This window comes from Chamaea fasciata, unplaced genomic scaffold, assembly GCF_029207755.1.
Source record: "Chamaea fasciata isolate MVZ Bird 193981 ecotype frontalis unplaced genomic scaffold, bChaFas1.0.hap1 SCAF_40, whole genome shotgun sequence".
Lineage (NCBI taxonomy): Eukaryota > Metazoa > Chordata > Aves > Passeriformes > Sylviidae > Chamaea > Chamaea fasciata.
The window spans coordinates 570,761-593,327 of NW_027094125.1; the positions used below are offsets into that span (position 1 = coordinate 570,761).

Here is a 22,567-nt window from a genome sequence, read left to right on the forward strand (position 1 = left end):
ATGACCGATCACTTAAGAAGTTTTAGACACTAAAATACTATGAGCTACACACAGTTTGCCTTCCCCCATTTTTGTTGGAAAGCAGTGCTGGAGCCACAAGTGCAGTGCTTGGGTCGAGCACAAATCCTACAGGCAGGGAGTGTGCCCTGACAGTGTGTGACCCTCAGCAGGGACAATGCACAGCTGCGTTGCTGTGCTCGGCTCCCATGGAACCATCCCAGGAGCAGCTGCTGAGGTCAGGAGCCACGGCAGCCACCAGCCTGCTCCAAAGGCCCTTGGCAGGGTGGGCTCCTGGCCTGGCTCTGTGTGCCAGGAGCTGGCAGGGCTGGGTGCAGGGAGCCCAGGGAGGGCACAGAAATGCTGGGCTGAGAAATGCTGGGGGGGACAGCGAGATGGGCGTGTGCAGCCGGCCAGGGCACAGCAGCAGCACGCACAGGGGGCACAGCCTGCAGGACACATGGCCAAGGGCTGGGCAGGGCTGGCAGGGCCACAGGCACCCAGCCCTTTGTCCCCTGGGCTCTGCCAGCGCCTCTGGAGGCCCCACAGAAGGAACTTTCCTTTCAGGGCCTGCACTTTGCTCCTCCCTGGCCCCTCCCTGAGGAGGCTGGCCGGGCTTGCAGGTTGATGCCATTTGTCCTTGCTGCCCCTGCCATCCCACTGCCCCACAACCAGCCCCGAGCCAGCCGGGAGGGACAGGCCCTGCTGTGCCAGGCCTGGGCTCAGGGCTTGGCCTTTCTGCTCCCTGCAGCCAAGCCAGGCCTTGCTCAGCATTGCAGTTCCTGCCCCCTCGGGCGGCGCATGGGAGAAAACAACAAACTTCTCAGGAGGGTGGAGAACAAACTTTTAGTCGAAAACTTCAGAGAATGAGATACTTGGAAAATCTTAAAGCAAGATGGAATTACAGTAAATCATTTCACAAAGCACTGACTGATCAAACTCCACCCTGTCCAACTTCCAGTCCTCCAGAATCTGAGAAGAGGAAGTCAGGAGAAGAGAGAGAGGGAGAGAGAGGTCCACAGTTGCCCTTGGATCCAGCGCCATCTCAGCTGCTGGGAGCTCCAGGGACGTGGGACATGTCAATGTCAATGTCACAGCCGTGTCACAGCCTCACCTGCTCTGGTCCCTCTCACAGGTGGGGGTTTTGGGGTGCCAGGGCCTTGGCAGCCACTTTGGGGCTGGAGCAGAGGCTGCAGTGGCTGGGGCTGGGGCAGTGACCACCCCACCTACACAGAACTTACCCTGACCCCCAAACACACCCTGGAGATGTCTGGGGCCATTCATCATTTCTCTGATCTCCAGCACTGAGGCAACGGACTCTGGCTGCAGCTCTGAGCTGGTGCCCAAGGCAATCACCCCTGGCAATGGGGCTGCATGGAGCTGCTCTCAGGAAACCCCCCAAGAGCTGGGGAGTGCCCCAAAACCACCTCAGAAATGTGGGATGCACCAAAATCTCTTCAGGAATGCAGAATACACAAAAACTCACTCAGAAATGGGTTACTCCTCCCTTCATCATTCCCAAATTTTGGCTTCTTCATCTCAGACTTCACCACACTCTCCCAATCCCCACTGCAATCCATCCTACCCTTGCTGGACATCAAGACCCCCTTCCCAAGCCCTGTTTCCCCCATTTCACACCTCCAAACCCCCCTCTCCCCAGTCCTGCCCCACCCAATGCCCATCTCACGCCTCCTGATTTGCATCCCACTTCACCCAAATCCCCTCCAACCCCATTCCACCTTGAGGGGCTGTGGAATCAAGTAATTTTGGGGTGAGATTGAGTAGTATTCAGTGGCATTGGCTGGTTTTTAGGTGACAGATCAATCCCTCTTGTCTTTTGTAGTGCCAAGAAAGGGAGACAACTACACCAAATAATCCCCCAAATCCCCTGTATCCACTCAGGTATCTCCCTGAATTCCAGATTCCATTGAAAAACTGTTTAAAAATGAGGCTTTAAATGCCTTTGATGACTTTGTTACTTCTACCCCGATTTTGTGTGTTTTAAAGGGCTGAAGATGAATCAAAAGAAAATTAGGGCCAAAACAAAAGGACCACCTGCCACTCGCCAACATGGATCATAGGGAATGTGGGTCACGAGGGTTCTGCCCTGTGTGGGTCCTCTGATGGGGATAGAATTGGAGCAGTGCATGAAGCTCTTCTCGCTGTTGGGGCACTCACAAGGCTTCCCTTACCGGTGTTTCTGTTGGTGTTGGCTCAAGACAGAGCTGTCAGAGAAACTCTTCCCATACTGGGGACACTCGTAGGGCCTCTCCCCAGTGTGGAAGTGCTGATGGGTAATGAGGTGGGAGTTATGCTTGAAGCCCTTCCTGCAGTCGGGGCAGCGGAAGGGCCTCTCCTCTCTGTGAATCCGCTCATGTACGTGGAGATGGGAGCTGGTCTGAAACCTCTTCCCACACTGGGGACACTGATAGGGCCTCTCCCCGGTGTGGATCCTCTGGTGAACAATCAGGTTGGAGCTGTCTCTGCAGCCCTTCCCACATTCCCCACAGATGTAGGGCCATTCCTCAGTGTGGAGCATCTGGTGGCGGATCAGTTTGGAACTCGTGCTAAAGCTCTTCCCACACTCCAAGCACTTGTAAGGCTTCTCCCCACCATGAAGCTGCTCATGGAAAACCAGCTCCAAGCTCTGGCTGGATCTCCGGCCACCTTCCCAACACAGGGAGGGTCTTTCCTGCTCAGAGCACCCTGGGATTGGTTTGGAGCCCCTCCTTCTGCGGGATCTCCGGGGATTTTCCTCCTCATTGGATTCCTGTGCTGTGGAGATGCTCAAAACCGCCTCTTCCACAAGGTTCTGCTGTGGGGATTTGTCCTCCCTGGTCTCCATCCTCAGCTCCTTGTCTGGGGGAGGAAGGACAAGGAGAGGATGGGATTTGCCTCCGTGCCAGAGGGAAGGGGAAGCAGATCCCATCAGTCCATCCCTGACAGGACGGCGATGGCAGCGGGGTTGTCCTGCAGCCAGGGCCATGCTGGGCTGGGAGATGGAGCAGGGGAGAGGGAAAAAGGTACACTGACTTCCTCCTCACCTGCCTGGCTGTCCTGGGGCATTTTCCTCTTCCTCACAGACTAAACTATAAAATTTTAAAAAACCTAAAATTGGAGTAGGAAAAAAAAACCCAACTCTGACAGGGACAGAATACAACCTGACACCCCGTTAGTCAGGGTGTTGGTAGCAGTCCAATCAAATCGTGGCTGCAGTCCTCCTGGAGTGACAGATGTGGTTTTCTTGAAGCAGCCCTCCTGTAGAAGGCTGTAGTTTTCCTCTGAAGGTCCAGTGGTGGTGTAGATGGGTCTGGTCCTCCTCTGGGAATCCAGTGGAAACAGGCTCCTTCTGATGTTTTCAATGTCAGATTATATCCAGGTAGGAATGCTTGGCTCCTCCCTCTGGGTGGAGCATCTCGCAATGGGATGATGTAATTTTATCAGTGACTCAGTGAGACTCAATGGCCCATTAACAGATGATGTGCCCCTGTAGGGAAGATGGGTCGTGGAAGAGATAAAGAAAACCGCCCCACCTTTGTTTAACAGCTGGCTCATTAACAGAAGATATCCTGCAGAGTGATGAGAAATGGGTCATGGAACAATTCTTACTTGGCATCTCCAGCTGGTTTGTTTTCAAACTGCCACACTGGGGAGAAGTGGGACCTTGCTGGGAACTACTGTGAGCAGGTTTAGAGTGACTGGCGTCTGTGGGCAACTGGGCATGACTGGGAGCATGCTGGGAGTTACTGGCATCATATTGGGAGTGACTGGGACTATACTAAGGGCAACTGGAAGAACTGGGAACACACAGGATGAAAGTGAGAGCAACTGGGTGTAACTGAGTGTAACTAAGACCATGCCTGGGGTAAACTAGCTAGCCCAACCCCCACCCAGAGGGGAACCAACATCTCATCGGCCCGCCAAGGCTCTGCCGACACCGGGACCCCCAAAACCACCTCCCGGGGACCCCCCGATGTCCCCCCGGGGGCCATCTGCGGCTCGGCTTTGGAGCGCTGAAAGCTCCAAACATCCTCCCCAAAAAACCTCAAACCCAGGAACAACCCCTTGGATATTTGGGGCGAGCTCCCCCTCCCCGGGCACCTGCGGGATGGGACCCATGGTCCCGGGGGGCTGCGGGTTCGGGGACGGCTGGAGCCACCAGGTGTCTCCTCTCCTTTTCTTCCTCCCGCTTCCCGCTGCCGCTCCACCTCTTCCTCCTTCCCTCATCCTCTTCATCTTCCTTCCCCTTTCCCTGGACATCTCACAGCTTGTGGGAAGAGCAGGGATGGAGCCGGGACAGGTCGGAACATGGCAGGGGGAGGTGCCCTAGAAATGTCATCACTGGGAGCGACTGGTTTGTACCGGGGTCATACAGTGACTGGGATTGTACTGGGTTTGTACTGACATCAGACTGGGATCATACTGAGAGCAGCTGGGCCCATGCCAAGGGAGACTGTGATCACACTGAGGGAGACTGGGATCATACTGGATTCATCCTGGAAGTGAGGAGCCTGCAGGGGGCAATTGTGGCCATGGTGGGGGAAATTGGCATATACTGGGAGTGACTGGGATCATGGTGAGCTTAACCAGGAGCAGCTGGGAGCAACTGGGACAAACTGGAAGTGACTGGGTGCATACTGGAGATGATTGGGGTCATACTGGCAGTGAGTACAACTAGAGTGAAGCTGAGTGGTTCTGAGACAATGGGATCGTGCTGGAAGGAACTGGGGTACTCTGGGGAAGACTGACACTGACTGGAACAAAAGTGAGGGTGAAAGAGTACAGTTGGAACCATGTGGGACAAAACTGGTTCATACTGGCAGTGACTGGGACCACACTGGGCCCATCTGTGGTTCATATTGGGAGGGACGGGACTAATACTGGGGGTACCTGAGAGTGACTGGGAACATACCCTGCACATCATCCCTGTAGTGGGGGTGACTTGGAGCATGATGGGAGCAAATGGCATCATACTGGGACTGATGGGGTTGATCTAGCTGGAGGGAACTGGGACCATACTGTGAGTGATCAGGGGTAACTGGGATTATACTGGGACCAGACTGGGAGTGCTGGCATGTGTCAAGTATCATACTGGAGGTTATTGGGCTCATGCTGGTGTTGAAAGGGGGCAAGTGGGATCACACTTTGGGCTACTGGGAGCAACTCTCCATGAGGCCCTGCTGTGTCACAATGGTCCTTAGGATAGATGAGGCCTCCAAGAGTCACAATGGTCTCCATTGTTCCATGAGGCTGCACTGCTTCAAAATGGCCTCCTTGGGTCCATGATGCCCTGTAGTGTCACAATGTCACTCCTTTCTCACAGTGTCAGAAAGGACCCTTCTTCTCATGGAGCGCTGCGGTGTCACTGTGGTCCCCTTGATTCCATGACGCCCTGCTGTGGTAAAATGACCCCGTGGTTAAACAAGGCCCTCCAGTGTCCCAATGGCCCCTTGGATCCTGTGGCTCTCAAAGAGTCATAAGGGTCTCCATTGTTCCATGAGGCTCTGCAATGTCACAAGGGACCTTTGGTTCCATGAAGCCCGACTGTGAAACAACTGTGTCCTTGGTACCTTCAGAACGGCCCCTCTGTTTCATGGAGCACCACAGTATCAGAATGATCCCCATGGCTCCACAGGGCCCCCCAGTGTAACAATGGACCCTTTGTTCCATGAGGTTCCTCAGGGTCACAAAGGTCTCCTTGGATCCCCAGTGTCACAATGGCCCCTTGGCTGCAAGTGGCCCCGCTGTGTCACAAGGGCTTGTGTCTTGGTTTAGATAGACAGGTATCTGCCAGGAAAGATTGGACTCTCCCTTGGAATGTACGGGCCCTCCCCGTTTACAATTTATTATACATTTGCAATTAATAGGCTGTCAGGCAAAGATTTTGGGAATAGGTATAGCAGGTCTTTACTAGGGATATAAAAAAAGACAAATGTTGTGGAACAGAAGACTAAGCAAGCAAGCAAACAAACAAGAAATCCTAGAAAACCCTGACAGAGTAAGAAATACAACCTGACACCCTGTTGTTCAGGGTGTTGGAAACAGTCCAAAGGGAAGCCCTCCTGAAATGGCAGATGTGGTCCTGTTGGAAGCAGAGATGGTGCTGTGGAGACAAGGGTGCAGAGATGGGTCCAGTCTTCCTTCGGGAGTCCCATGGGAACACTGGGATGACTGGTGACACTTGTGACTCCCTTTTATCTAGATGAAATCGGTTTGGCTCGTCCTCCCTGGGTAGAGCATCTCACAATGGGATGATGTAATGTGTCATGTCATTGGTGAGCTTTAATGGCCCATTAACAAAAGATATCCTCACGGAGGGAATGGGAGGGTGAGCAGAGATAAGGAACAATGACCCACTTTGTTTTAACAGCTGGCTTGTTATCAGAAGGGTGATTGCACACTCCCTCCTGGAGTTACAACAGATAAAGAAAAAACACCTCCCCAAGTGGATTTCACCAGATGGAATCGAATATTTTTTTTTTCTTTTTGGTTACAAAACCCAAGACAGCTTGTGGTTCCATGAGGCTGCAGAGTGTCACTATGGACCACTGGTTCCCTGAAGCCTTGCTGTGTCACAATGGACTTCTGGTTCCGTGAGCTGTCCTGTTGTCAACAACGGCCTCCTTGGTTCTGCAGTGTCACCATGAATCCTTTGTTCCATGAAGTTTCTCACAGTCACCATGGACTTCTTGGCTCTGTGAGGCCCTGCTGTGTCACAATGGCCCCTTGGTTCCATGAGGCCTTTCTCTTCTGTCACAATGGACTTTTGATTCCATGAGTTTCCATAGTCCCACAATGATCTGCAGCATCAGTTCCATGTGGCCACACTGTGTCAAAACAGATTTTGGTTCTGTTGGGGGTTAGGTTTGTTCCTTCTTTCTCTAAAGAATTTTTTCCCCACAAGTTACCAAGGAGACCAAGTGCTGGATACTTGAGAGTACTTAACCAAAACAAAGAGGTGGACAAAGGTGGAAGGGGGGGATAACGCAGGTAAAAGACAGAGCTTGAGGCAGCTGTGGGATTTTCTTTTTTCGGCGTTCGGGGAGGGAGAGAACGGCTGTTGCTGGCTGGAAGAGTTTCACTGTGGCCAAAGGGATCCAGTCCTGGGAAATCTACTATCACCGGTTCGGCCTGAATCCTGAGTTTTCTCTGCCACTCGCGGGAGCTGGGCCGCTTTCTGCCTCGCCTTCAGCTTCTTCGGCGCTGCTGCCAGGACATCCTGCCCCTGCCTACCGAGACACCCTGCCATCCCAGCTACCAGCCCGGGACTTTTCCACTGTTTCAGCTTGGTGCTCTGAGGATCCTGCAGGGACACCGAAACCAAACTGCCCTGGGTTTTGTGAAACAAAGCCCTCAAGGTTCTTGGTACTGTTTTCGTTTGTTATTAATGCTGTAGTTGTTTGGTGGGGGTTTTTTTTGTGTTTGTTTGCTTTGTAATATATACTAGTAAAGAACTGCTATTCCTATTTCCCAACTCTTTGCCAAAGAGCCTCTGATTGTAATTTATAATTGAAAAAGAAAATAAAAGGGAGGGGGGGGGTTTACACTCTCCATCCCAAAGGAAACTGCAGTTGTTTTTTTTTTTTATTGCCTAGCAGATACATGTCTTCCCAAACCAAGACAGGTTCCATGCAATCCTACTGTGGCAAAATGTCCCCTTGATTCCATTGGATTCTGCAGTGTCCCAATGGACCCTTTGTTCCACCAGGTTCTAGTGTCACAGTTGACTCCTTGGGTCCGTGAGGCCGTTCTCCAAAATATCAGAATAAGACTCCTTAATACTAAAATGGTGTTAAAGAGGGCATCATTTATTCAGGGCTGAGATCCAGCAGGGGATAACACCAAACCTTATGTGGATACGTGATTCTAAGTGTGCTGCTTATATACATTTGCTAAATGTGTATTTCAGTTTACGCATTTTCATAAAACCCACCCCAAGTTCCCAGTTTCCGTCCGTGCTTATTCTATCACTGCACCCGTGAGCCAGATTTCTTCTTCTTTTGTCACCATCCCTGCTGGGAAAGCAGCCCCTCAATGCCTTGTTTCTCTGCTGAATTTTCACAGGCACAGAAAAAATTGAATTAACCCTTTTGGCATCAAGCCCAAGGCTTTGTGTGCCCAGGCAGAGGCAGGCAGGATGCAGAGCTGTCAGCAAAGGAAGGGCCCAGCCAGGTGGGGCAGCCGGGGGGTGACGACAGCCTGCAGGGACAGAGGCGCAGGGCAGGGACACCGTGGGACAGCCTGGGCTGCACAGGGCACAGGGATGGGCAGCAGCTGCAAGGCCCTGACAGAGCCAACTCCTGCAGCACTCTGCCCATGGCTGCTGGGCCTGGGCCTGAGGCCAGCAGGGGACAAGTGACCCTTGCAGCCCTGGGGCCTCATTGCCTCCCTGTCCCTGCTCAGCAGCCTGGCAGGGGCTGCCCCATGGTGCTGCCCTTGGCATTGCACATCCCCACATCCCAGTGGCCCTAGAAGAGCCCTGAGCACTGAGGGAGGGACAGGATCTGCCTTGCCAGGGGCTGGGGCTCAGGCCTTGGCCTTTTGGATTCATGGAACTCATCCAGGTTTGCTCAGCACCAGAGACACCTTTGCCTTGTGTGTCCCTACTTGTCCTCACTGCTTGCAGTGTTCTGCTCTAACTGGAACCTGAGGACGCTTTCTCAGTCTTGTCCCCCAGTGAGACTCCTTTAAACGATAAGAATCTTCAGTGTTTCAATTTCCCTTTGAATTCTTGAGAAGTTTTTTCAGCACACTCTGAAGGGCTGAGTCTGATGTAAACAGCACCAAAGCCCCGAGAGGGTCACATTGAAGTCCTTGTGCTGTGTCTGTGCTGCTGAGCTGGGCCGGGCTCCTGGCACAGAGGCAGCTCCTGGCAGGGGCAGCGCTGCAGAGAGACAGCTCTGCCCAGGAGCAGCCCCTGCGCACAGCACAACAGGGCTGGGGCACTGCCAGGGCACCTCAGGGACACGAGCAGGGCGCAGACAGAGCTCACAGGGGCTCAGCACTTGCAGGGGCTGTGTGCTGTCCCAGAGGGGGCTGTGCCACAGTGGCACCTCTGTGGCTGTGTCACAGAGCCACAGAGCAGGTGAGATGTCAGAAAGGGGCTGTGTGACAGCACAGAGTGGGTTGTGTGAGGTCACAGATTGGGCTATGACATCTCGGAGTTTGTTGTGTGAGGTCATCGAGCAGCTACAGCATCACAGAGGGCAGTGTGTGACATTGCAGAGCTGGCTGTGACATCATGCTGTGGCTTTAAGACATCATAGAGTGGGATGTGAGGTCATAGAGTGTGCTGTGACATTACAGGGTGACTGTATGGCATTACTGAGGGGGTTGTGTGACATCACTGAATGGATTGTGACATCACAGAGCTAGCTGTGACTTCACAGAAGGTGTCTCTGTGACATCAGAGAGTGGATTGTGACATCACAAAGCAGTAACACTAGAAAAAGAATAAGGAAAGATCCCAATGAAAAAATGGGCAAATAGGAAAATAATGTCCAAGATTACATTCTGAGTTACATTCTGAAGGTTCTGGAGCAGGAAAGAAGGAGTTTATTGCTTCTGAAAAGATCCAGGCATCATTTTCCTCAGGGCATCCTTGAGCTCCTGCTTCCTCAGGCTGTAGATGAGGGGGTTCAGGGCTGGAGACACCACTGAGTACAGAACTGACAGGGACAGATCCAGGGATGGGGAGGAGATTGAGGGGGACTTCAGGTAGGCAAATGTGCCAGTGCTGATGAACAGGAGAGCACGGCCAGGTGAGGGAGGCAGGTGGAAAAGGCTTTTTGCCGAGCCTGCTCAGAGGGGATCCTCAGCACGGCCCTGAAGATCTGCACATAGGAGAAAACAATGAACACAAAACAACACAATCCTAAACAGATGGAAAATGCAATGAGTCCAACTTCCCTGAGGTAGTAGTTAGAGCAGGAGAGCTTGAGGATGTGTGGGATTTCACAGAAGAACTGGCCCAGGGCATTGCCCTGGCACAGTGACAGGGAAAATGTATTGGCTGTGTGCAGCAGAGCATGGAGAAAGCCACTGGCCCAGGCAGCTGCTGCCATATGGGCACAAGCTCTGCTGCCCAGGAGGGTCCCGTAGTGCAGGGGTTTGCAGATGGACACGTAGCAGTCGTAGCACATGATGGTCAGGAGGAAATACTCTGCTGAGATGAAGAAGAGAAAGAAAAAGAGCTGTGCAGCACATCCTGCGTAGGAGATGGTCCTGGTGTCCTAGAGGGAATTGTGCATGGCTTTGGGGACAGTGGTGCAGATGGAGCCCAGGTCGCTGAGGGCCACGTTGAGCAGGATAAAGAACATGGGGCTGCCATCCTTGTGGGGCAGGCAGAGCCCCCCTTCAGTGTCTGTTGAAATGGACATTAACGGACACCCGGGAAAAGGACACGGTCTGGCACCTTTGGTCTGTGCACACAAACATAGACCAGCCAGTTTGGAACGTTGGCTGGCAGTGTTTTGATGTCAAGTCAATTCAAATAGGTGAAAATAGAAAGAAACTCCAGGCATTGAACGTTTTAAAATAAAACCTTCTCTTTTTTTTTCTTTTTTTTTTTTTTCTAAAAGAGGGCTAAAAGCACTTCTTGTGCACATGGACTTCAATTAGCATCAAGCAGCATCACAAGTGGTTTCATCCAGGCAGGAGTCACAGTGACTGTGAGGTGATGAAAACGGAGATGGGATCTGCTTGAGATGGATGGTGCAGCGGCTGCTCACCTGCGACGTGTATCCCTCAGGGTGCCTATTTCTTTAGAACACTATGAAGACTAGAGAGAATTGAAAGTCCACTGCAGTTTAGGTTGTTCTTCACGAGATTGTTCAAGTTGAGCACAACCATTCTGTTCAGCAGACACACGGGCAGGGGCTTCTTGGAGCGCTGCTCTGGCACCCATTCTTTGGAGGAGGGGATTGCAGGAAAGAAAAAAAGAAGCTCATCAACTACTGAAGAGGAACAGTCACTGACAGGAAGCAGTGGGTTAAGAAATGTGAGGGGAAAAAAGGCAGAAAACATGAGGTGACAAGTGTGAGAAATGGGAGTGGAAAAAGGAGGGAAGTGTGAGGGAAGAAAAGAGTAGGAAACTTGTGTGAGAAAGGGTGAGAAAACTGAGGGGAAAATGGTGAAGATGTGAGTGAAAATAGGAGAGGAAGGTGAGAGGAGGAAAAGGCAGGACATATGATGGGAAAATTCTAAGAAACGTGATCAGGAAAGGCTGAAAAACATAGGGGACAAAATGGAGGGAAATGTGAGGGGAAGAGAGTGAGAAAATTACTGGCAGAGAGAGAGAAACAGGCAGCAAATGTGAGGGGAACATTGTGAGAATCCTGAGGGGAAAAGAGTGAGAAACCAGAGGGCAGAAAAAGGCAGAAAAGATTAGGGGGAAAAAAGGGGTGGGAAGTTGGATGGGAAAAGTGGCAGAAAACAGGAGTGAAAAAAGGGCAGAAAATGCTAGAGGAAAAGTATAAGCAACATGAGGGGGAAAAAATGATAAATGTGAGGGGAAAAGTGGGAGAAATGTAAGAGGCAAAGCCTGGGAAACATGAGGGCAAAAGTGAGAAACATGAGGAGACAACTTGGAGAAAAATGACTGAGGAAAGGAGAAAAGCATGAGGGGAGAAAAGGGCAGGATAAGTGAGGGGAAATTTGTGAGAATCGTGAGAGAACAAAAAGACAGGAAAAAGTGGGAAGCTGGGGAAATGTGAGAGGCAAAGTGTGAGGAAAGTGAGCTGAAAAGGGTGCAGAAAATAAGTAAAACTTGGGAGGCAAACATGACAGGAAAACTGTGAGACTCGGGAGGGGGGAAGGGGTGGAAATGTGAGAGGGAAAAGAACAGGAAATGTGAAGGGAGAAAAGGAGAGAAGGCAGTATTGGCATAACAGCTGAAATGATTCCTAACACATTCCCCCATGCATTTGCCCATTTATTGCACTAGCCCAGGGCTTCTCTGTATGTCCGTCTCCCCCTGCCCGGCCTTGATTCCTGTTTGGAAGCAGTAGAAGTGCAGGATGTGCCCACCAGCAGGAGCTGCTCCAAGCTGGGAAGGCGCCAGGTGGTGCTGATTTCCAGAGGCTTCTGTGTCCCAGGTGAGGCCAGGGCAGGAGTGCGTTGAAAGGTGCTGCTGCTGCTCCTCTGTGCCAGAGAGGCCTGGCTGGGCGGGGCACGGCGCCCACCGCACTGCGGGCTCTTTCTCCTGCCACAGCTGGGCACACCTGGCAAGAAATCATGATGACTTGTGGGGAAACCAAGGGCTTTGTGGAGGCTGCATTGCTCTGCACACAGCCGGGCCACCTGCAGCACAGAGCTTTGGCCCCCAGAAAGGTAAACCCGAGGGGAACAGCTGGAAAAGGTTTCATTTTCACCTGTCAATAGATGACTTTATTTCAGTGCTGGGTGCGTGGGGAATCACTTTCCTAACACGTGCTCAGCCAGAAATCTCACCTACTCATTTGTAACCATGGAAATAAGACCGACTCATTACTCATTACTCAAACTCACAGGCTAAACATTCCCTCAAATTAGTTGACATATTTAAATCACTTCTCAGAAGTTACCGACAGGAGAGTAGGGCTCTCTTGAGAGTCTCAGGTGGTCATTTGGGGAACATCCCATTCCTGCAATTCTCCTCTGATGCTCAAGAGCCTCCTACAACCACTCTTTTCCCCTTGAATGCATTCCAGCTACCTTCTTAGGAAGCCTGCTCTATTCTCAAGGCTAAGGTAGCCACTTGCACACATTAATCACTGCGCTGAGGGAATAGAGGGCTCAACACTCTGTTAATGCAAAGGGAATTCACAATTTGGTACAGTTCAACATTTTCTCAAAACCTGCCTTCTCTGGGAATTGCTCACAAGCATTTCTTTAATTCACCTTGAAAATGTTTTTGCTGACTGAAGCCAGAGTGTGTCTTTCCTTCAGCAATTCAGAAGAAAAACACAAACTGCCTACTGAAACCCTTCTGCTCCCTTCCAAATCAGTTCACTGCTCAAGCACGAGCCACAGGCTCATGCCCGATTCTCTCAGTGAGATAGGATATAATATTTTGCTGCAGCTTAAGAATTATTGGAAGAAAGAATAAAAGCTGTTGGTTCTTGGTGTTGTTATTTAGGGTTTGGATTTGTTCTAGTTAATTTGTTGGGTGCTGCTGTGAGCTGGGAGAGGGGCCAGCTTGAAGACCAGACCAAAAGGGAAGTAGGAGAAGAGGAGAGGGGACAGAAAAGGAGGCGGTGGGGACAGAATACAAGTTTCCTATTACCCAGCCAAAGGGAAAGGGGACACGGTTTGCCCTGGGCTGGGAAAGGCAATAAAAAGCAGCATTCTGTGTGAGTGTGTGTTGTGTGTGTGTTTGGCTCTTGGGAGAGGGAGATACACACCCAGCTCAGGTGAATTCTTACTAAGAAACAGTTCTCTTTGGCTTTGATGACTTTGTCTCCCCATCAAATTTCATCTAAGAGTTGGCTCCTCTCTAACACCTCTCTCCCAGCAGCTCAGGGCTGTATTGCGCAGTGCTTGCTGTGTGCCAGACAGCACAAGGAGGGCTGGCCTGGTGCCCCTGAATATTTCTGCAGAACACTCTGCATTTCGCCCCTTTCCTCTGGCTCAGTGTACAACTCCAGCACTGCAGGCACTTTCTCCCAGAGCCGTGTGAGGCCCTGGCTCCTGCAGATGTGACCTGACAAGGTGTCCCTGCCTCCCGCTGGCCTCGGTTCCCCCGGCAGAAGCGCCGTGCCTGAAGGAGGCTGCCCTGTGCCGGAGCCTGCGGAGCAGCCCGGCTCCCTCCCCTGTGCCCAGAGCGCTGCACACACTGCTCGCCTTGGCCAGGAGTTACAGGGCAGCCGGCACAAGGGTGGCAATCCTCAGCCAGGCCTGCAGCCCTCTGCTGTGGTTTGCCTTTCTCGCCTCCTGTGCACACTCTGGACAGCCGATGGCACCAGTCTGTGCTGTGCCCAGCACGGCCACGCTTCCCCTCGGGAGAGCCTTCCCCACTTTCCAACTGTACCAAAGAAGCCATCAATGTCACTCTCCACCTCTAAGAGAAAACTGACAGTTCAGAAGAAAATATTGAGCTTTCTCAGAGGCTCAGAAGGAGGGGAATCATTCCTATGCTACTATCCTACTCCACTGTCCTAGCTGCAATCCTTCTCTACAGTCCTAACTACAGTCCTATTCTACAATCCTTCTCTCTACTGCTCTTGGAGAAAACAGTTCAAAGGGCATTGTCGCCATCTTGTCTCCTTCTTCCACTCTTTCACTGAACTGATCAGTGGCACCAGGCCGGACACAGGCTTGGCTGATGTTACAAATGGATGCTGCACAAAGAAAAAAAAACCAAGAATGAACCATTACTTTCCAAGCTAAGAGCCGCAAAGGCAGGGCAATATTTTTAAAAGGAAGAGGAGATTGAATCAGAGTAGGTCTAAGGAGCAACACTGGGGCCACATTGGCATGGCTTGCTGCAAGAGCTGCTAAGTGCCCCAGGCCTGGAAATCTCTCAGGTCTGAGCATCCTGATCTCTTTAAAGAGCTCCCTGGTCATATTGCAGGGCACTTGGACCAGATGAGCTTTACAGGTCCCTGCCAGTCCAGCCCAGTCTAGGATTCCTGGCTGTTTTCATTTGAACAGCACCAAGAGTGGAGGTGAGGAGGAGGAGGCTCATCTGATGCCTGGCAGTTCAGTGCAGGAGGAGCCCATCCCTGGGACACTGTTTCCCCTGCAGCCCCTTGGCATTTTACCTGCAGCAGCTCCTTGGCAGACCAGCGCTGCGCCTCGTCTCTCTGCAGGCAGCACCTCAGGAAGTCACGCAGAAAAGGGGAGCAGAGCTTGGGCTGCTGCAGCTTTGGGATCCCTTTGGTGGCTAGCAGTTGACCCTGGAGAAAAAGGAAACACGAGTTTCTCACCTGCTTCTTTCAAGTCTGGAACTGCTCTCCTAGATCCCATTGTTGAAGCTGCACTCTTCAGTGACAGTTTCTGCCATGGCACAGAGGCAGAGATGACTTTCCTGGACCAACAAAACACCCAAAGCCCAATGCAGCCACAGCTTTTCCAGCAGATCTTGCCTTGGCAGTTGATTTCATTGACTGACCTTGTTAGTGGAAACAATATCAGCAAAAGCAGGTTTCCTTCTCTGAGGATTCACCTGAGCAGCTTGACAGGCTATTTGGAAGAGGGACTTTGCTCTACTAACTCACTCTACTATTTCCAAAGATAATTACATGAAAAGCATCTCTGCAGCGCTTGTTGGTCCCTTAAGCACAGCTGCCATCAAACAAAAGTCATCAAGCTTTTTTCTTGGTTCTTGAAAACAATGGGAATTGCAAGCAAAGAAAGGAAATCCCTCAGTTATTCCTCAGGTAAGGAAACAAACATTTGGAATCTCATCTTCCACACAGACACATGAAGATGCACGCACAACTGTCTTGGGACGAAAATGCCTCTTTGGGCACACAGGAAACACCTGCACCTCCGTCTCTCATCAGACTGGAAATTTCAGCTTCCCTTATGCAGCAAAAGGAAAATTTTGGTGGTCAAAGCAGCAGATGGAGAAACGCCATCCATGTGGTAGCCCTCTGCTCATTTGGACACTCAAGTCAATGCATTAATGGTATGGCCATCCTAGAAAGTGCCAGGAAACAAAGGGGTGGGTTTGGCAGGCTCTCCACATGGTCAGGTTTCATCTTGGTGACATGGAGGTGGCGGCTTGGGTTAGGAAAGAAAGACGGTCACTAAGTGTTTCAGCAGCACCGCACAAGAAGCACAACAGACTCTGTGGCCTTCACACCCTCTAGTCAAGGTTTCAGGCGAATTTCCCTGTCAGAAGAACGGGGGTGCACTTCTTCTCTCCAAACCACTGTTTTATAAACTTTCTTGGGTTTGGGTTACTTTCCTTCATTTCAGGAAAGATAACACCACTTCTAAGATGCTTGTTTGCTGTTATTAGGGCCATCTACAAAGCCAAAAGAGCTGGAACGACTTCTAAGCCAAAGCCAAATGTTGCCTGAGAAGGGAGATTGTTTGCGTGGGCTAAGGCTTGAGTTCCCCCACGGATGCAACCAAAACTCCAGCAGATGCTGATGTGCTGCAGGGACATTTTCAGAAAGGGACTGTGGTGGAAGTAGTTCTTCCAGCAGATGGCAATGGCATTTTTTCCAGTGGCACACAAAACGTGGGATGGGGGAGAAAGACAGTGGGATCAGAGAGTATTTACACCTTACCGAGGCACAATTTTTCTTCCAGTAAGGAGGTTCTCCTTCCACCATTTCAATGGCCACAATTCCCAAAGACCATATGTCCACTTTGGGCCCATAGGGTTCACCGTTCACTTCAGGTGCCCTCCACCGAAGAGTCCCGACCACCGATCTCCGTCTACTCTGCCCAGGGGTGAGTTGAGCAGAGAGGCCAAAATCAGCTGGGGAGAAAGCAAAAGACTGTTTTTATTTGAATCCTGTGCAATTAGGAAAGCAAGCAAAAGAATTTCCCGGTAGAAGTTTGAGGATGTGCTCTTGAATCTCCTGGACAGCTGTCCCTGCTCTGTTTCCTCAGGACTTTAGCCAAGGAAATATGGCACTGGCTGCTTCAAAAATCCCCACATTTTTTACACTGCCTCCAGCAGGGGCTTTTCAAACTTTAGACATGTAGCTCCCTCCCTCTGGAAGGGACACACACACAGCAATGCCACTGTGGACTGCTCGTTCCTTGCCATAGGTCTGTGCACGTTGCCACCGTGTGGTCAGTTCACAGCATGGCTCCCTGCACTGCCACCAGCACCATTTGGGGGGGGCTGGCACTCACTCAAAAGCAGCCCCACAGCCCACATATCCCTGGAACGCTGCACCTGACCAAGAATATACTGACCCAGCTTGACAGAGCCATCGGTTTTGAGAAGGATGTTGGAACTCTTCAAATCTCTGTGCATCACATGGTTGGCGTGGAGAAAATGCAGTCCTTGCAGGCACTGAGAGAGAAACCAGAAACAGGAGGGCAAAAATCAGTGATGTGATTTCATCACACAAGAAAGGAAACAGCTCTCCAAGATTCCCTCTCCAGGGGAATGAGGAGTAATGGCAGAACACAGTGCCATTGAGGGGAAGAGCTCGCTGCTCCAACACAGGCAGGGCAGCACCTTTCTAAAGAAAGGCATGTCAGCTTGTCAAAGAGCAACAGCAACTGCTGGTGTAGACTCTGCCCTGCAAACCAGCCAGGATGACTGCTGCTGAAGTCGATGTGCTCAGAAGTAAAGAGCATTCTGGCTGCACTGCTAACCTTTCCAGCTGAGGACTCAGAGAAATGACTCTCTCTTTCTTTGCTGTTCCTTTCAAATGCTACCACCACCACCTTTGCTTTTACAGGCAAGGAATGCAGTGCCAACAGGCCAAAGTTTAGAGAGGCAAGATGGAGAAGAGCAAATACAAGAACCAGAGTGAGAATGCAACAGCAGGAGAGAAGAGGACAAGAACAGAGTCCAGTGAGTGCAGGGGCACTGGCAGGCAGTTCACTTGAGATGCTCTTGCTTGCCCAGAGCATACCGGCGACACAGAAACAAAGCCTGGCTCACGGAATCGCTCCTGTTCTGAGCCCCTTTCCCAGACAATCCTGCCCAAGCTCTGGGAAGCACAGCTGGGATCCCCGACTGACCTCCCGACTGATGGTGGCGATCTCGTCTTCTGTCAGGCCAGTCTTTTGGATTATGTTGTAAAGAGTGCCTCCATCCATGTACTCCATCACCAGCCACAGTTCTTCATGCACAAGGTAGCTGAAAGAAGGAAACAAGGCCATGCAGATGAATATGCATTCGTTGGTTCCTTTGCTTGATTCCTGTTTCCAGGTCCCTTTGTGACAAGGGCAGAATTCAAAGAATTAAAGACATTCCCTCCAGGCTGTGGGTTGTTTGCAGTCTGTGCAGTCTCAAGGAGAACAGCACATCTGGGAAAAAGGAGATGTCTCTGATGGCCAGCAATCAAAAAGTGCAGTTTAGTAACAGCCAAGATGAAAAACCTGTCATGCGTGGTATTTCTGGAAATAAGCACCTAGTGTTCCTGGCATGGACAGCCATGGAAAAGAGGGGCAACAATCCAAGGGAAATCCTCCCTAGCATGCTTCATCAGCATTGAAGAAACCTTAAAAAATCAATCCTGAGACAACATGGAGGCAGTGAACTTACAGGGTACTGACTTCTTATGGTAGAGTTGATGCAGGTTTTTGAACAATTTTTCAACTATGTGTTGGAAAGCCAGGGATGACTCATGGAGACAAACTGCACTCTCTTCCCATCCATTGGAGATGAGTAGTGAAATAATAATGAACCAATAATAATGAACAGCTTTCTTTTCTGCCAGTGTCCAAAGTGGGGTTTTAACCTTGCATGCTTTTACTATGTAAACAAACCCTCATGGGATGAGACCACGACCACTCACCCGTCTAAATAATGGACAAGATGGGGACTCATATTCCTCTTCATGACCGTGATTTCAGTAACAATATCTGGCATCTCGCTTGGTCCTTGAAGATCGATTTTCTTGATGGCCACCTAGAATCACATTGAAAATCAGTAACTTTAGAAGTTGGTGGAATGAGACCACAACACACATGGGGAGAGAGATTTTGCAATGACACCGCCAAGCCGTGCCAAAGTGCCTTGTAATTAGACAAAGGAGTAATTAGGAACTGACATTCCTACAGCCCATTTCTCTGCTCCTTTGGGGGCCAGATACAGAACATGTGGCCACTGACCACATTTTGCCTTGTCCACTTGTTAGCAATGGTGTGTCAACTATCATCCCCCAAGCTCTGAGCACACTCTCTGTCTGTCTGTACTTCAGAAGAAGTAATGCGTGCCTTGGTACTCTGTGGATACATCTCGGGCTCTAGGCAGGGCTTGGGGCTTTTAGGGACACCTTGCAGATCTCTCCCTATGTGCAGTTCCCAACTGCAGCACTGCAGGTGGCTAAGGAACTGCCAGGAACATTCAGATGGATTTGCTGGCAGCCAGAAATGGGAATTCAGGACTCTCAAGCCGTAGCCCCAGAGAGCAGTGAGATGCTCCTTTGTTGGAGCAATTGAGAGCCAGGGAGAGCGTCCTTCTCTGAAAGGAACCGCTGCCCTCCTTGCCTTCCTTCTGGCAGCGGAGCAGGACAAAGACTGTCCCAAATGCAGCTGGCAGGCTGGCACCAGTCTGTGCTTCTTGTGCCTTTGCAGCACAGCTCTAGCCACAGCTGCAGCCACAACAGACACGAGAGAGGAAAGCCCTGGAGAGCAGCAGAATCTGCAGGGGCTGTTGAAATTTACCTCTCCTCCCGTGGCAGTGTCGATCGCTCTGCAAACCTCTCCAAAAGCCCTAGAAACAAAACAGCAGCAAAGAAAGGAGAAAGGAGAAGCCGTTAGACCTTGGAGTGAAAGCCAGCCCAGACAGGAGATGTCTGCTGGAAATGCCTCAAACCTGCAGCATGCAGGAGGGCTCTGCCAGAAGGCAGATGATGCATTTTCCTCTCCAGTGCATGGGCACTGGGCCTGTTTCTGAAGCATTGGGGTTTAGTGCCTCAGCTCAAAAGGCCAGGTGATTCTTTCATCTTGGATTTCAGTTTCTAAACTGGGCAGTTTTTATCCTCACCACAAACTATTTCCTTCAGCAAACTCTTGGGAAGAAATGTTCCTGAGAAATGTTATCTGACTGCTATGATAGGGGGTAGGTTGCTGTTTCTGGTAATGAAATAGAAGTGTCTTTGATAATGCCTTCTGACCACACTTACAAATTCTGGCCGGTACTGAGAGATGGGTCAGACTAACCCCAGTGTCTTTTAGGAGACCCTGTCAATTAGGAGCACAGGTGGTGAGGCATGACAAAGGTCCTTGGCAAGAGTCACTCTATCCCTGACTGGATGTTTCAGGCACACTAAGGAAGCAAAGCAACTACCAAACCAAACCAAATCCCGGCAATCAAACCAGAAACGAACTGAGAACTGTCCCTGTGTGTGTGTGACAAGAGGAGAGTGAGGGCACGGATAAAAGGAACACGGCCTAAAAACTGAACAGAGCTCAAACTGAACGGGACTTAACTTCTTCCTTAACCTTAACTTACACCTTAAACTTAATTGACCAGAAGAACAGCACTGGGTTGGCAGCCACTTTGGGGCTGGAGCAGAGGCCGCCGTGGCTGGGGCTCGGGCAGTGACCGCCCCACCTACACAGAACTTGCCCTGACCCCCAAACACACCCTGCAGATGTCTGGGGCCATTCATCATTTCTCTGCTCTCCAGCACTGAGGCAATGGACTCTGGCTGCAGCTCTGAGCTCATGCCCAAGGCACCCACCCCTGGCAATGGGACTGCATGGAGCTGCTCTCAGAATACCCCCAAGAGTTGGGGAGTGCCCCAAAACTGTCTCAGAAATGTGGGACGCACCAGAATCCCTTCAGGAATGTGGAATACCCAAAAACTCACTCAGGAATAGGTTCCCCCTCTCCTTGTCATCCCCAAACTTGGGCTATCTCATTCTAGCCCCCACCCCACCTCCCCACTCCAACCCCAACCCATTTCACCCCTCCTGGACATCAAGACCAGGCTCTATTTCTCCCATCCCACTCCTCCCAATCCCCATCCCACCTCACACAATGCCCACCTCACCCCTCCTGATTTGCATCCCACTTCATCCAAACCCCTTGCAATCCCATTCCATCCCAAGGGCCTGTGGAATCAAGTAATTTTGGGGTGGGACTGAGGAGTTTTCAGTGGCATTGAGTGGTTTTGAGGTGACAGATAAATCCCTCTTGCCTTTTGAGTGCCAAACAATGGAGACAAATACACCAAATGCCCCCCAAACCCCTCATATCCTCCCAAGTATCTCCCTGAATCCAAGATTCCCCCAAAACATAAGTAAAAAGTGGGGCTTTAGATGCCTTTGACGAGTTTGTTGGTTTTTACTCCACTTTTGTGTGTTTTAAAGGAATGGAGATGAATCAAAAGGTAATTAGAGGCAAAACAAAAGGACCTCTAACTACTTCCCACTGTGGATACTGGGGATTGTGGATCACCAAGGCTCTTTTCAATGTGGGTCCTCTAATGGGGAATGAAGTTGGAGCAGTGCACAAAGCTGTTCCCACAGTCGGGGCACTCGCAGGGCGCCCCTTATCAGTGGCTCTGTTGGTGGTGTCTCAAGGATGAGCTCCAGGAGAAGCTCTTCCCACACTGGGACACTCGTAGGGCCTCTCCCCAGTGTGGATGTGCCGGTGGGTGATGAGGTTGGAGTTTTGCTTGAATCCCTTCCCGCAGTTGGGACAGTGGAAGGGCCTCTCCTCTCTGTGAAACCGCTGGTGCAGGAGGAGCCTGGAGCTGGTCTGAAACCTCTTCCCACACTCAGAACACTCCTAGGGCCTCTCCCCAGTGTGGATCCTCTGGTGGTAAGTGAGGTGGGAGCTGAGGGTAAAGGTCCTGCCACATTCCCCACACTTGTAGGGCCTCTCCCTGGTGTGTGTCCTCTGGTGGACAGTCAGTCTGAAACTCCGGCTGAAGCTCTTCCCACATTCCAAGCACTCATAAGGCCTCTCCCCAGTGTGGCTCCTGTGGTGGCGGATCAGGTCGGAGCTGTCTCTGAAGCTCTTCCCACATTCCCCACACTTGTAGGGCTGTTCCCCAGTGTGGATCTTCTGGTGGAGGGTCAGATGGGAGTTTTTGCTAAAGCTCTTCCCACACTCAGAACACTTGTAGGGTCCCTCCTTGTTACGGAGCACCAGGTCTGAGCTCTGGCTTGATCTCCGGCCGACTTCCCGGCACAGAGTGGGTCTTTCCTCCTCAGAGCACCCTGGGATGCGTCTGGAGCCCCTCCTCGTGCCGCATCTCCAGGACTTTTCCTCCCTGTTGGATTCCTGTGATGTGGCGCTGCTCAAAACAGCCTCTTCCATGAGGTTCTGCTGTGGAGATTTGTCCTCCCTGGTCTCCATCCTCAGCTCAATCTCTGGGGAAGAAAGGACAAGGAGAGGATGGGATTTGCCTCCGTGCCAGAGGGAAGGGGAAGCAGATCCCCTCAGTTCATCCCCGGCAGGACGGCGTTGGCAGCAGGGTTTTCCTGCAGCCAGGGGCCAGGCTGGGCTGGGAGATGGAGCAGGAGAGAGGGGGAAATAGGCACTGACTTCCTCCTCACCTGCCTGACTGTCCCGGGGCATCTTCCTCTTCCTTGCATCCTTCTCCTTCATCTGGCCAAGGTCTGGGAATGGGCAATCCTGGTCTGGGGAAAAACACAGGAAGAGTACACTGACTTTGAAGGTCCCTCTGCCTAAGTCCATCTCCAGAGGTAACCGGACATCTGGGGTCTATAAAAACCTCCCAAATTTCCCCCTGTCCCAGCTGCTGGGGGTCAGGCTTGTACTGGGGTTCCCCATCTACTTCGTCCCTGCACTCCCCAGGTTGCTGTGAGTACCAGAAATCCAGAAAGCTCCACCCTCTTCACTCTACACATGTAGAGATGCTGAGGGTTTTATGGGGTTCCGGGGTCCCTTCTCCCCTTATTCTCTGCTTTGGGGTGCAGGGGGTCCAAGGAGTCCCCCCTGCCCCTCTCCAGGCTGTTGAGGGTCCCG

General features: G+C 51.4%; 2 pseudogenes; one reads left to right on the plus strand and one right to left on the minus strand.

Moving 5' to 3' along the window:
• Nucleotides 1–22,567, plus strand: part of LOC136303662 (uncharacterized) — a 301,387-nt pseudogene that overhangs the window by 9,231 nt on the left and 269,589 nt on the right.
• Nucleotides 9,553–10,103, minus strand: LOC136303629 (olfactory receptor 14J1-like; annotated as a pseudogene).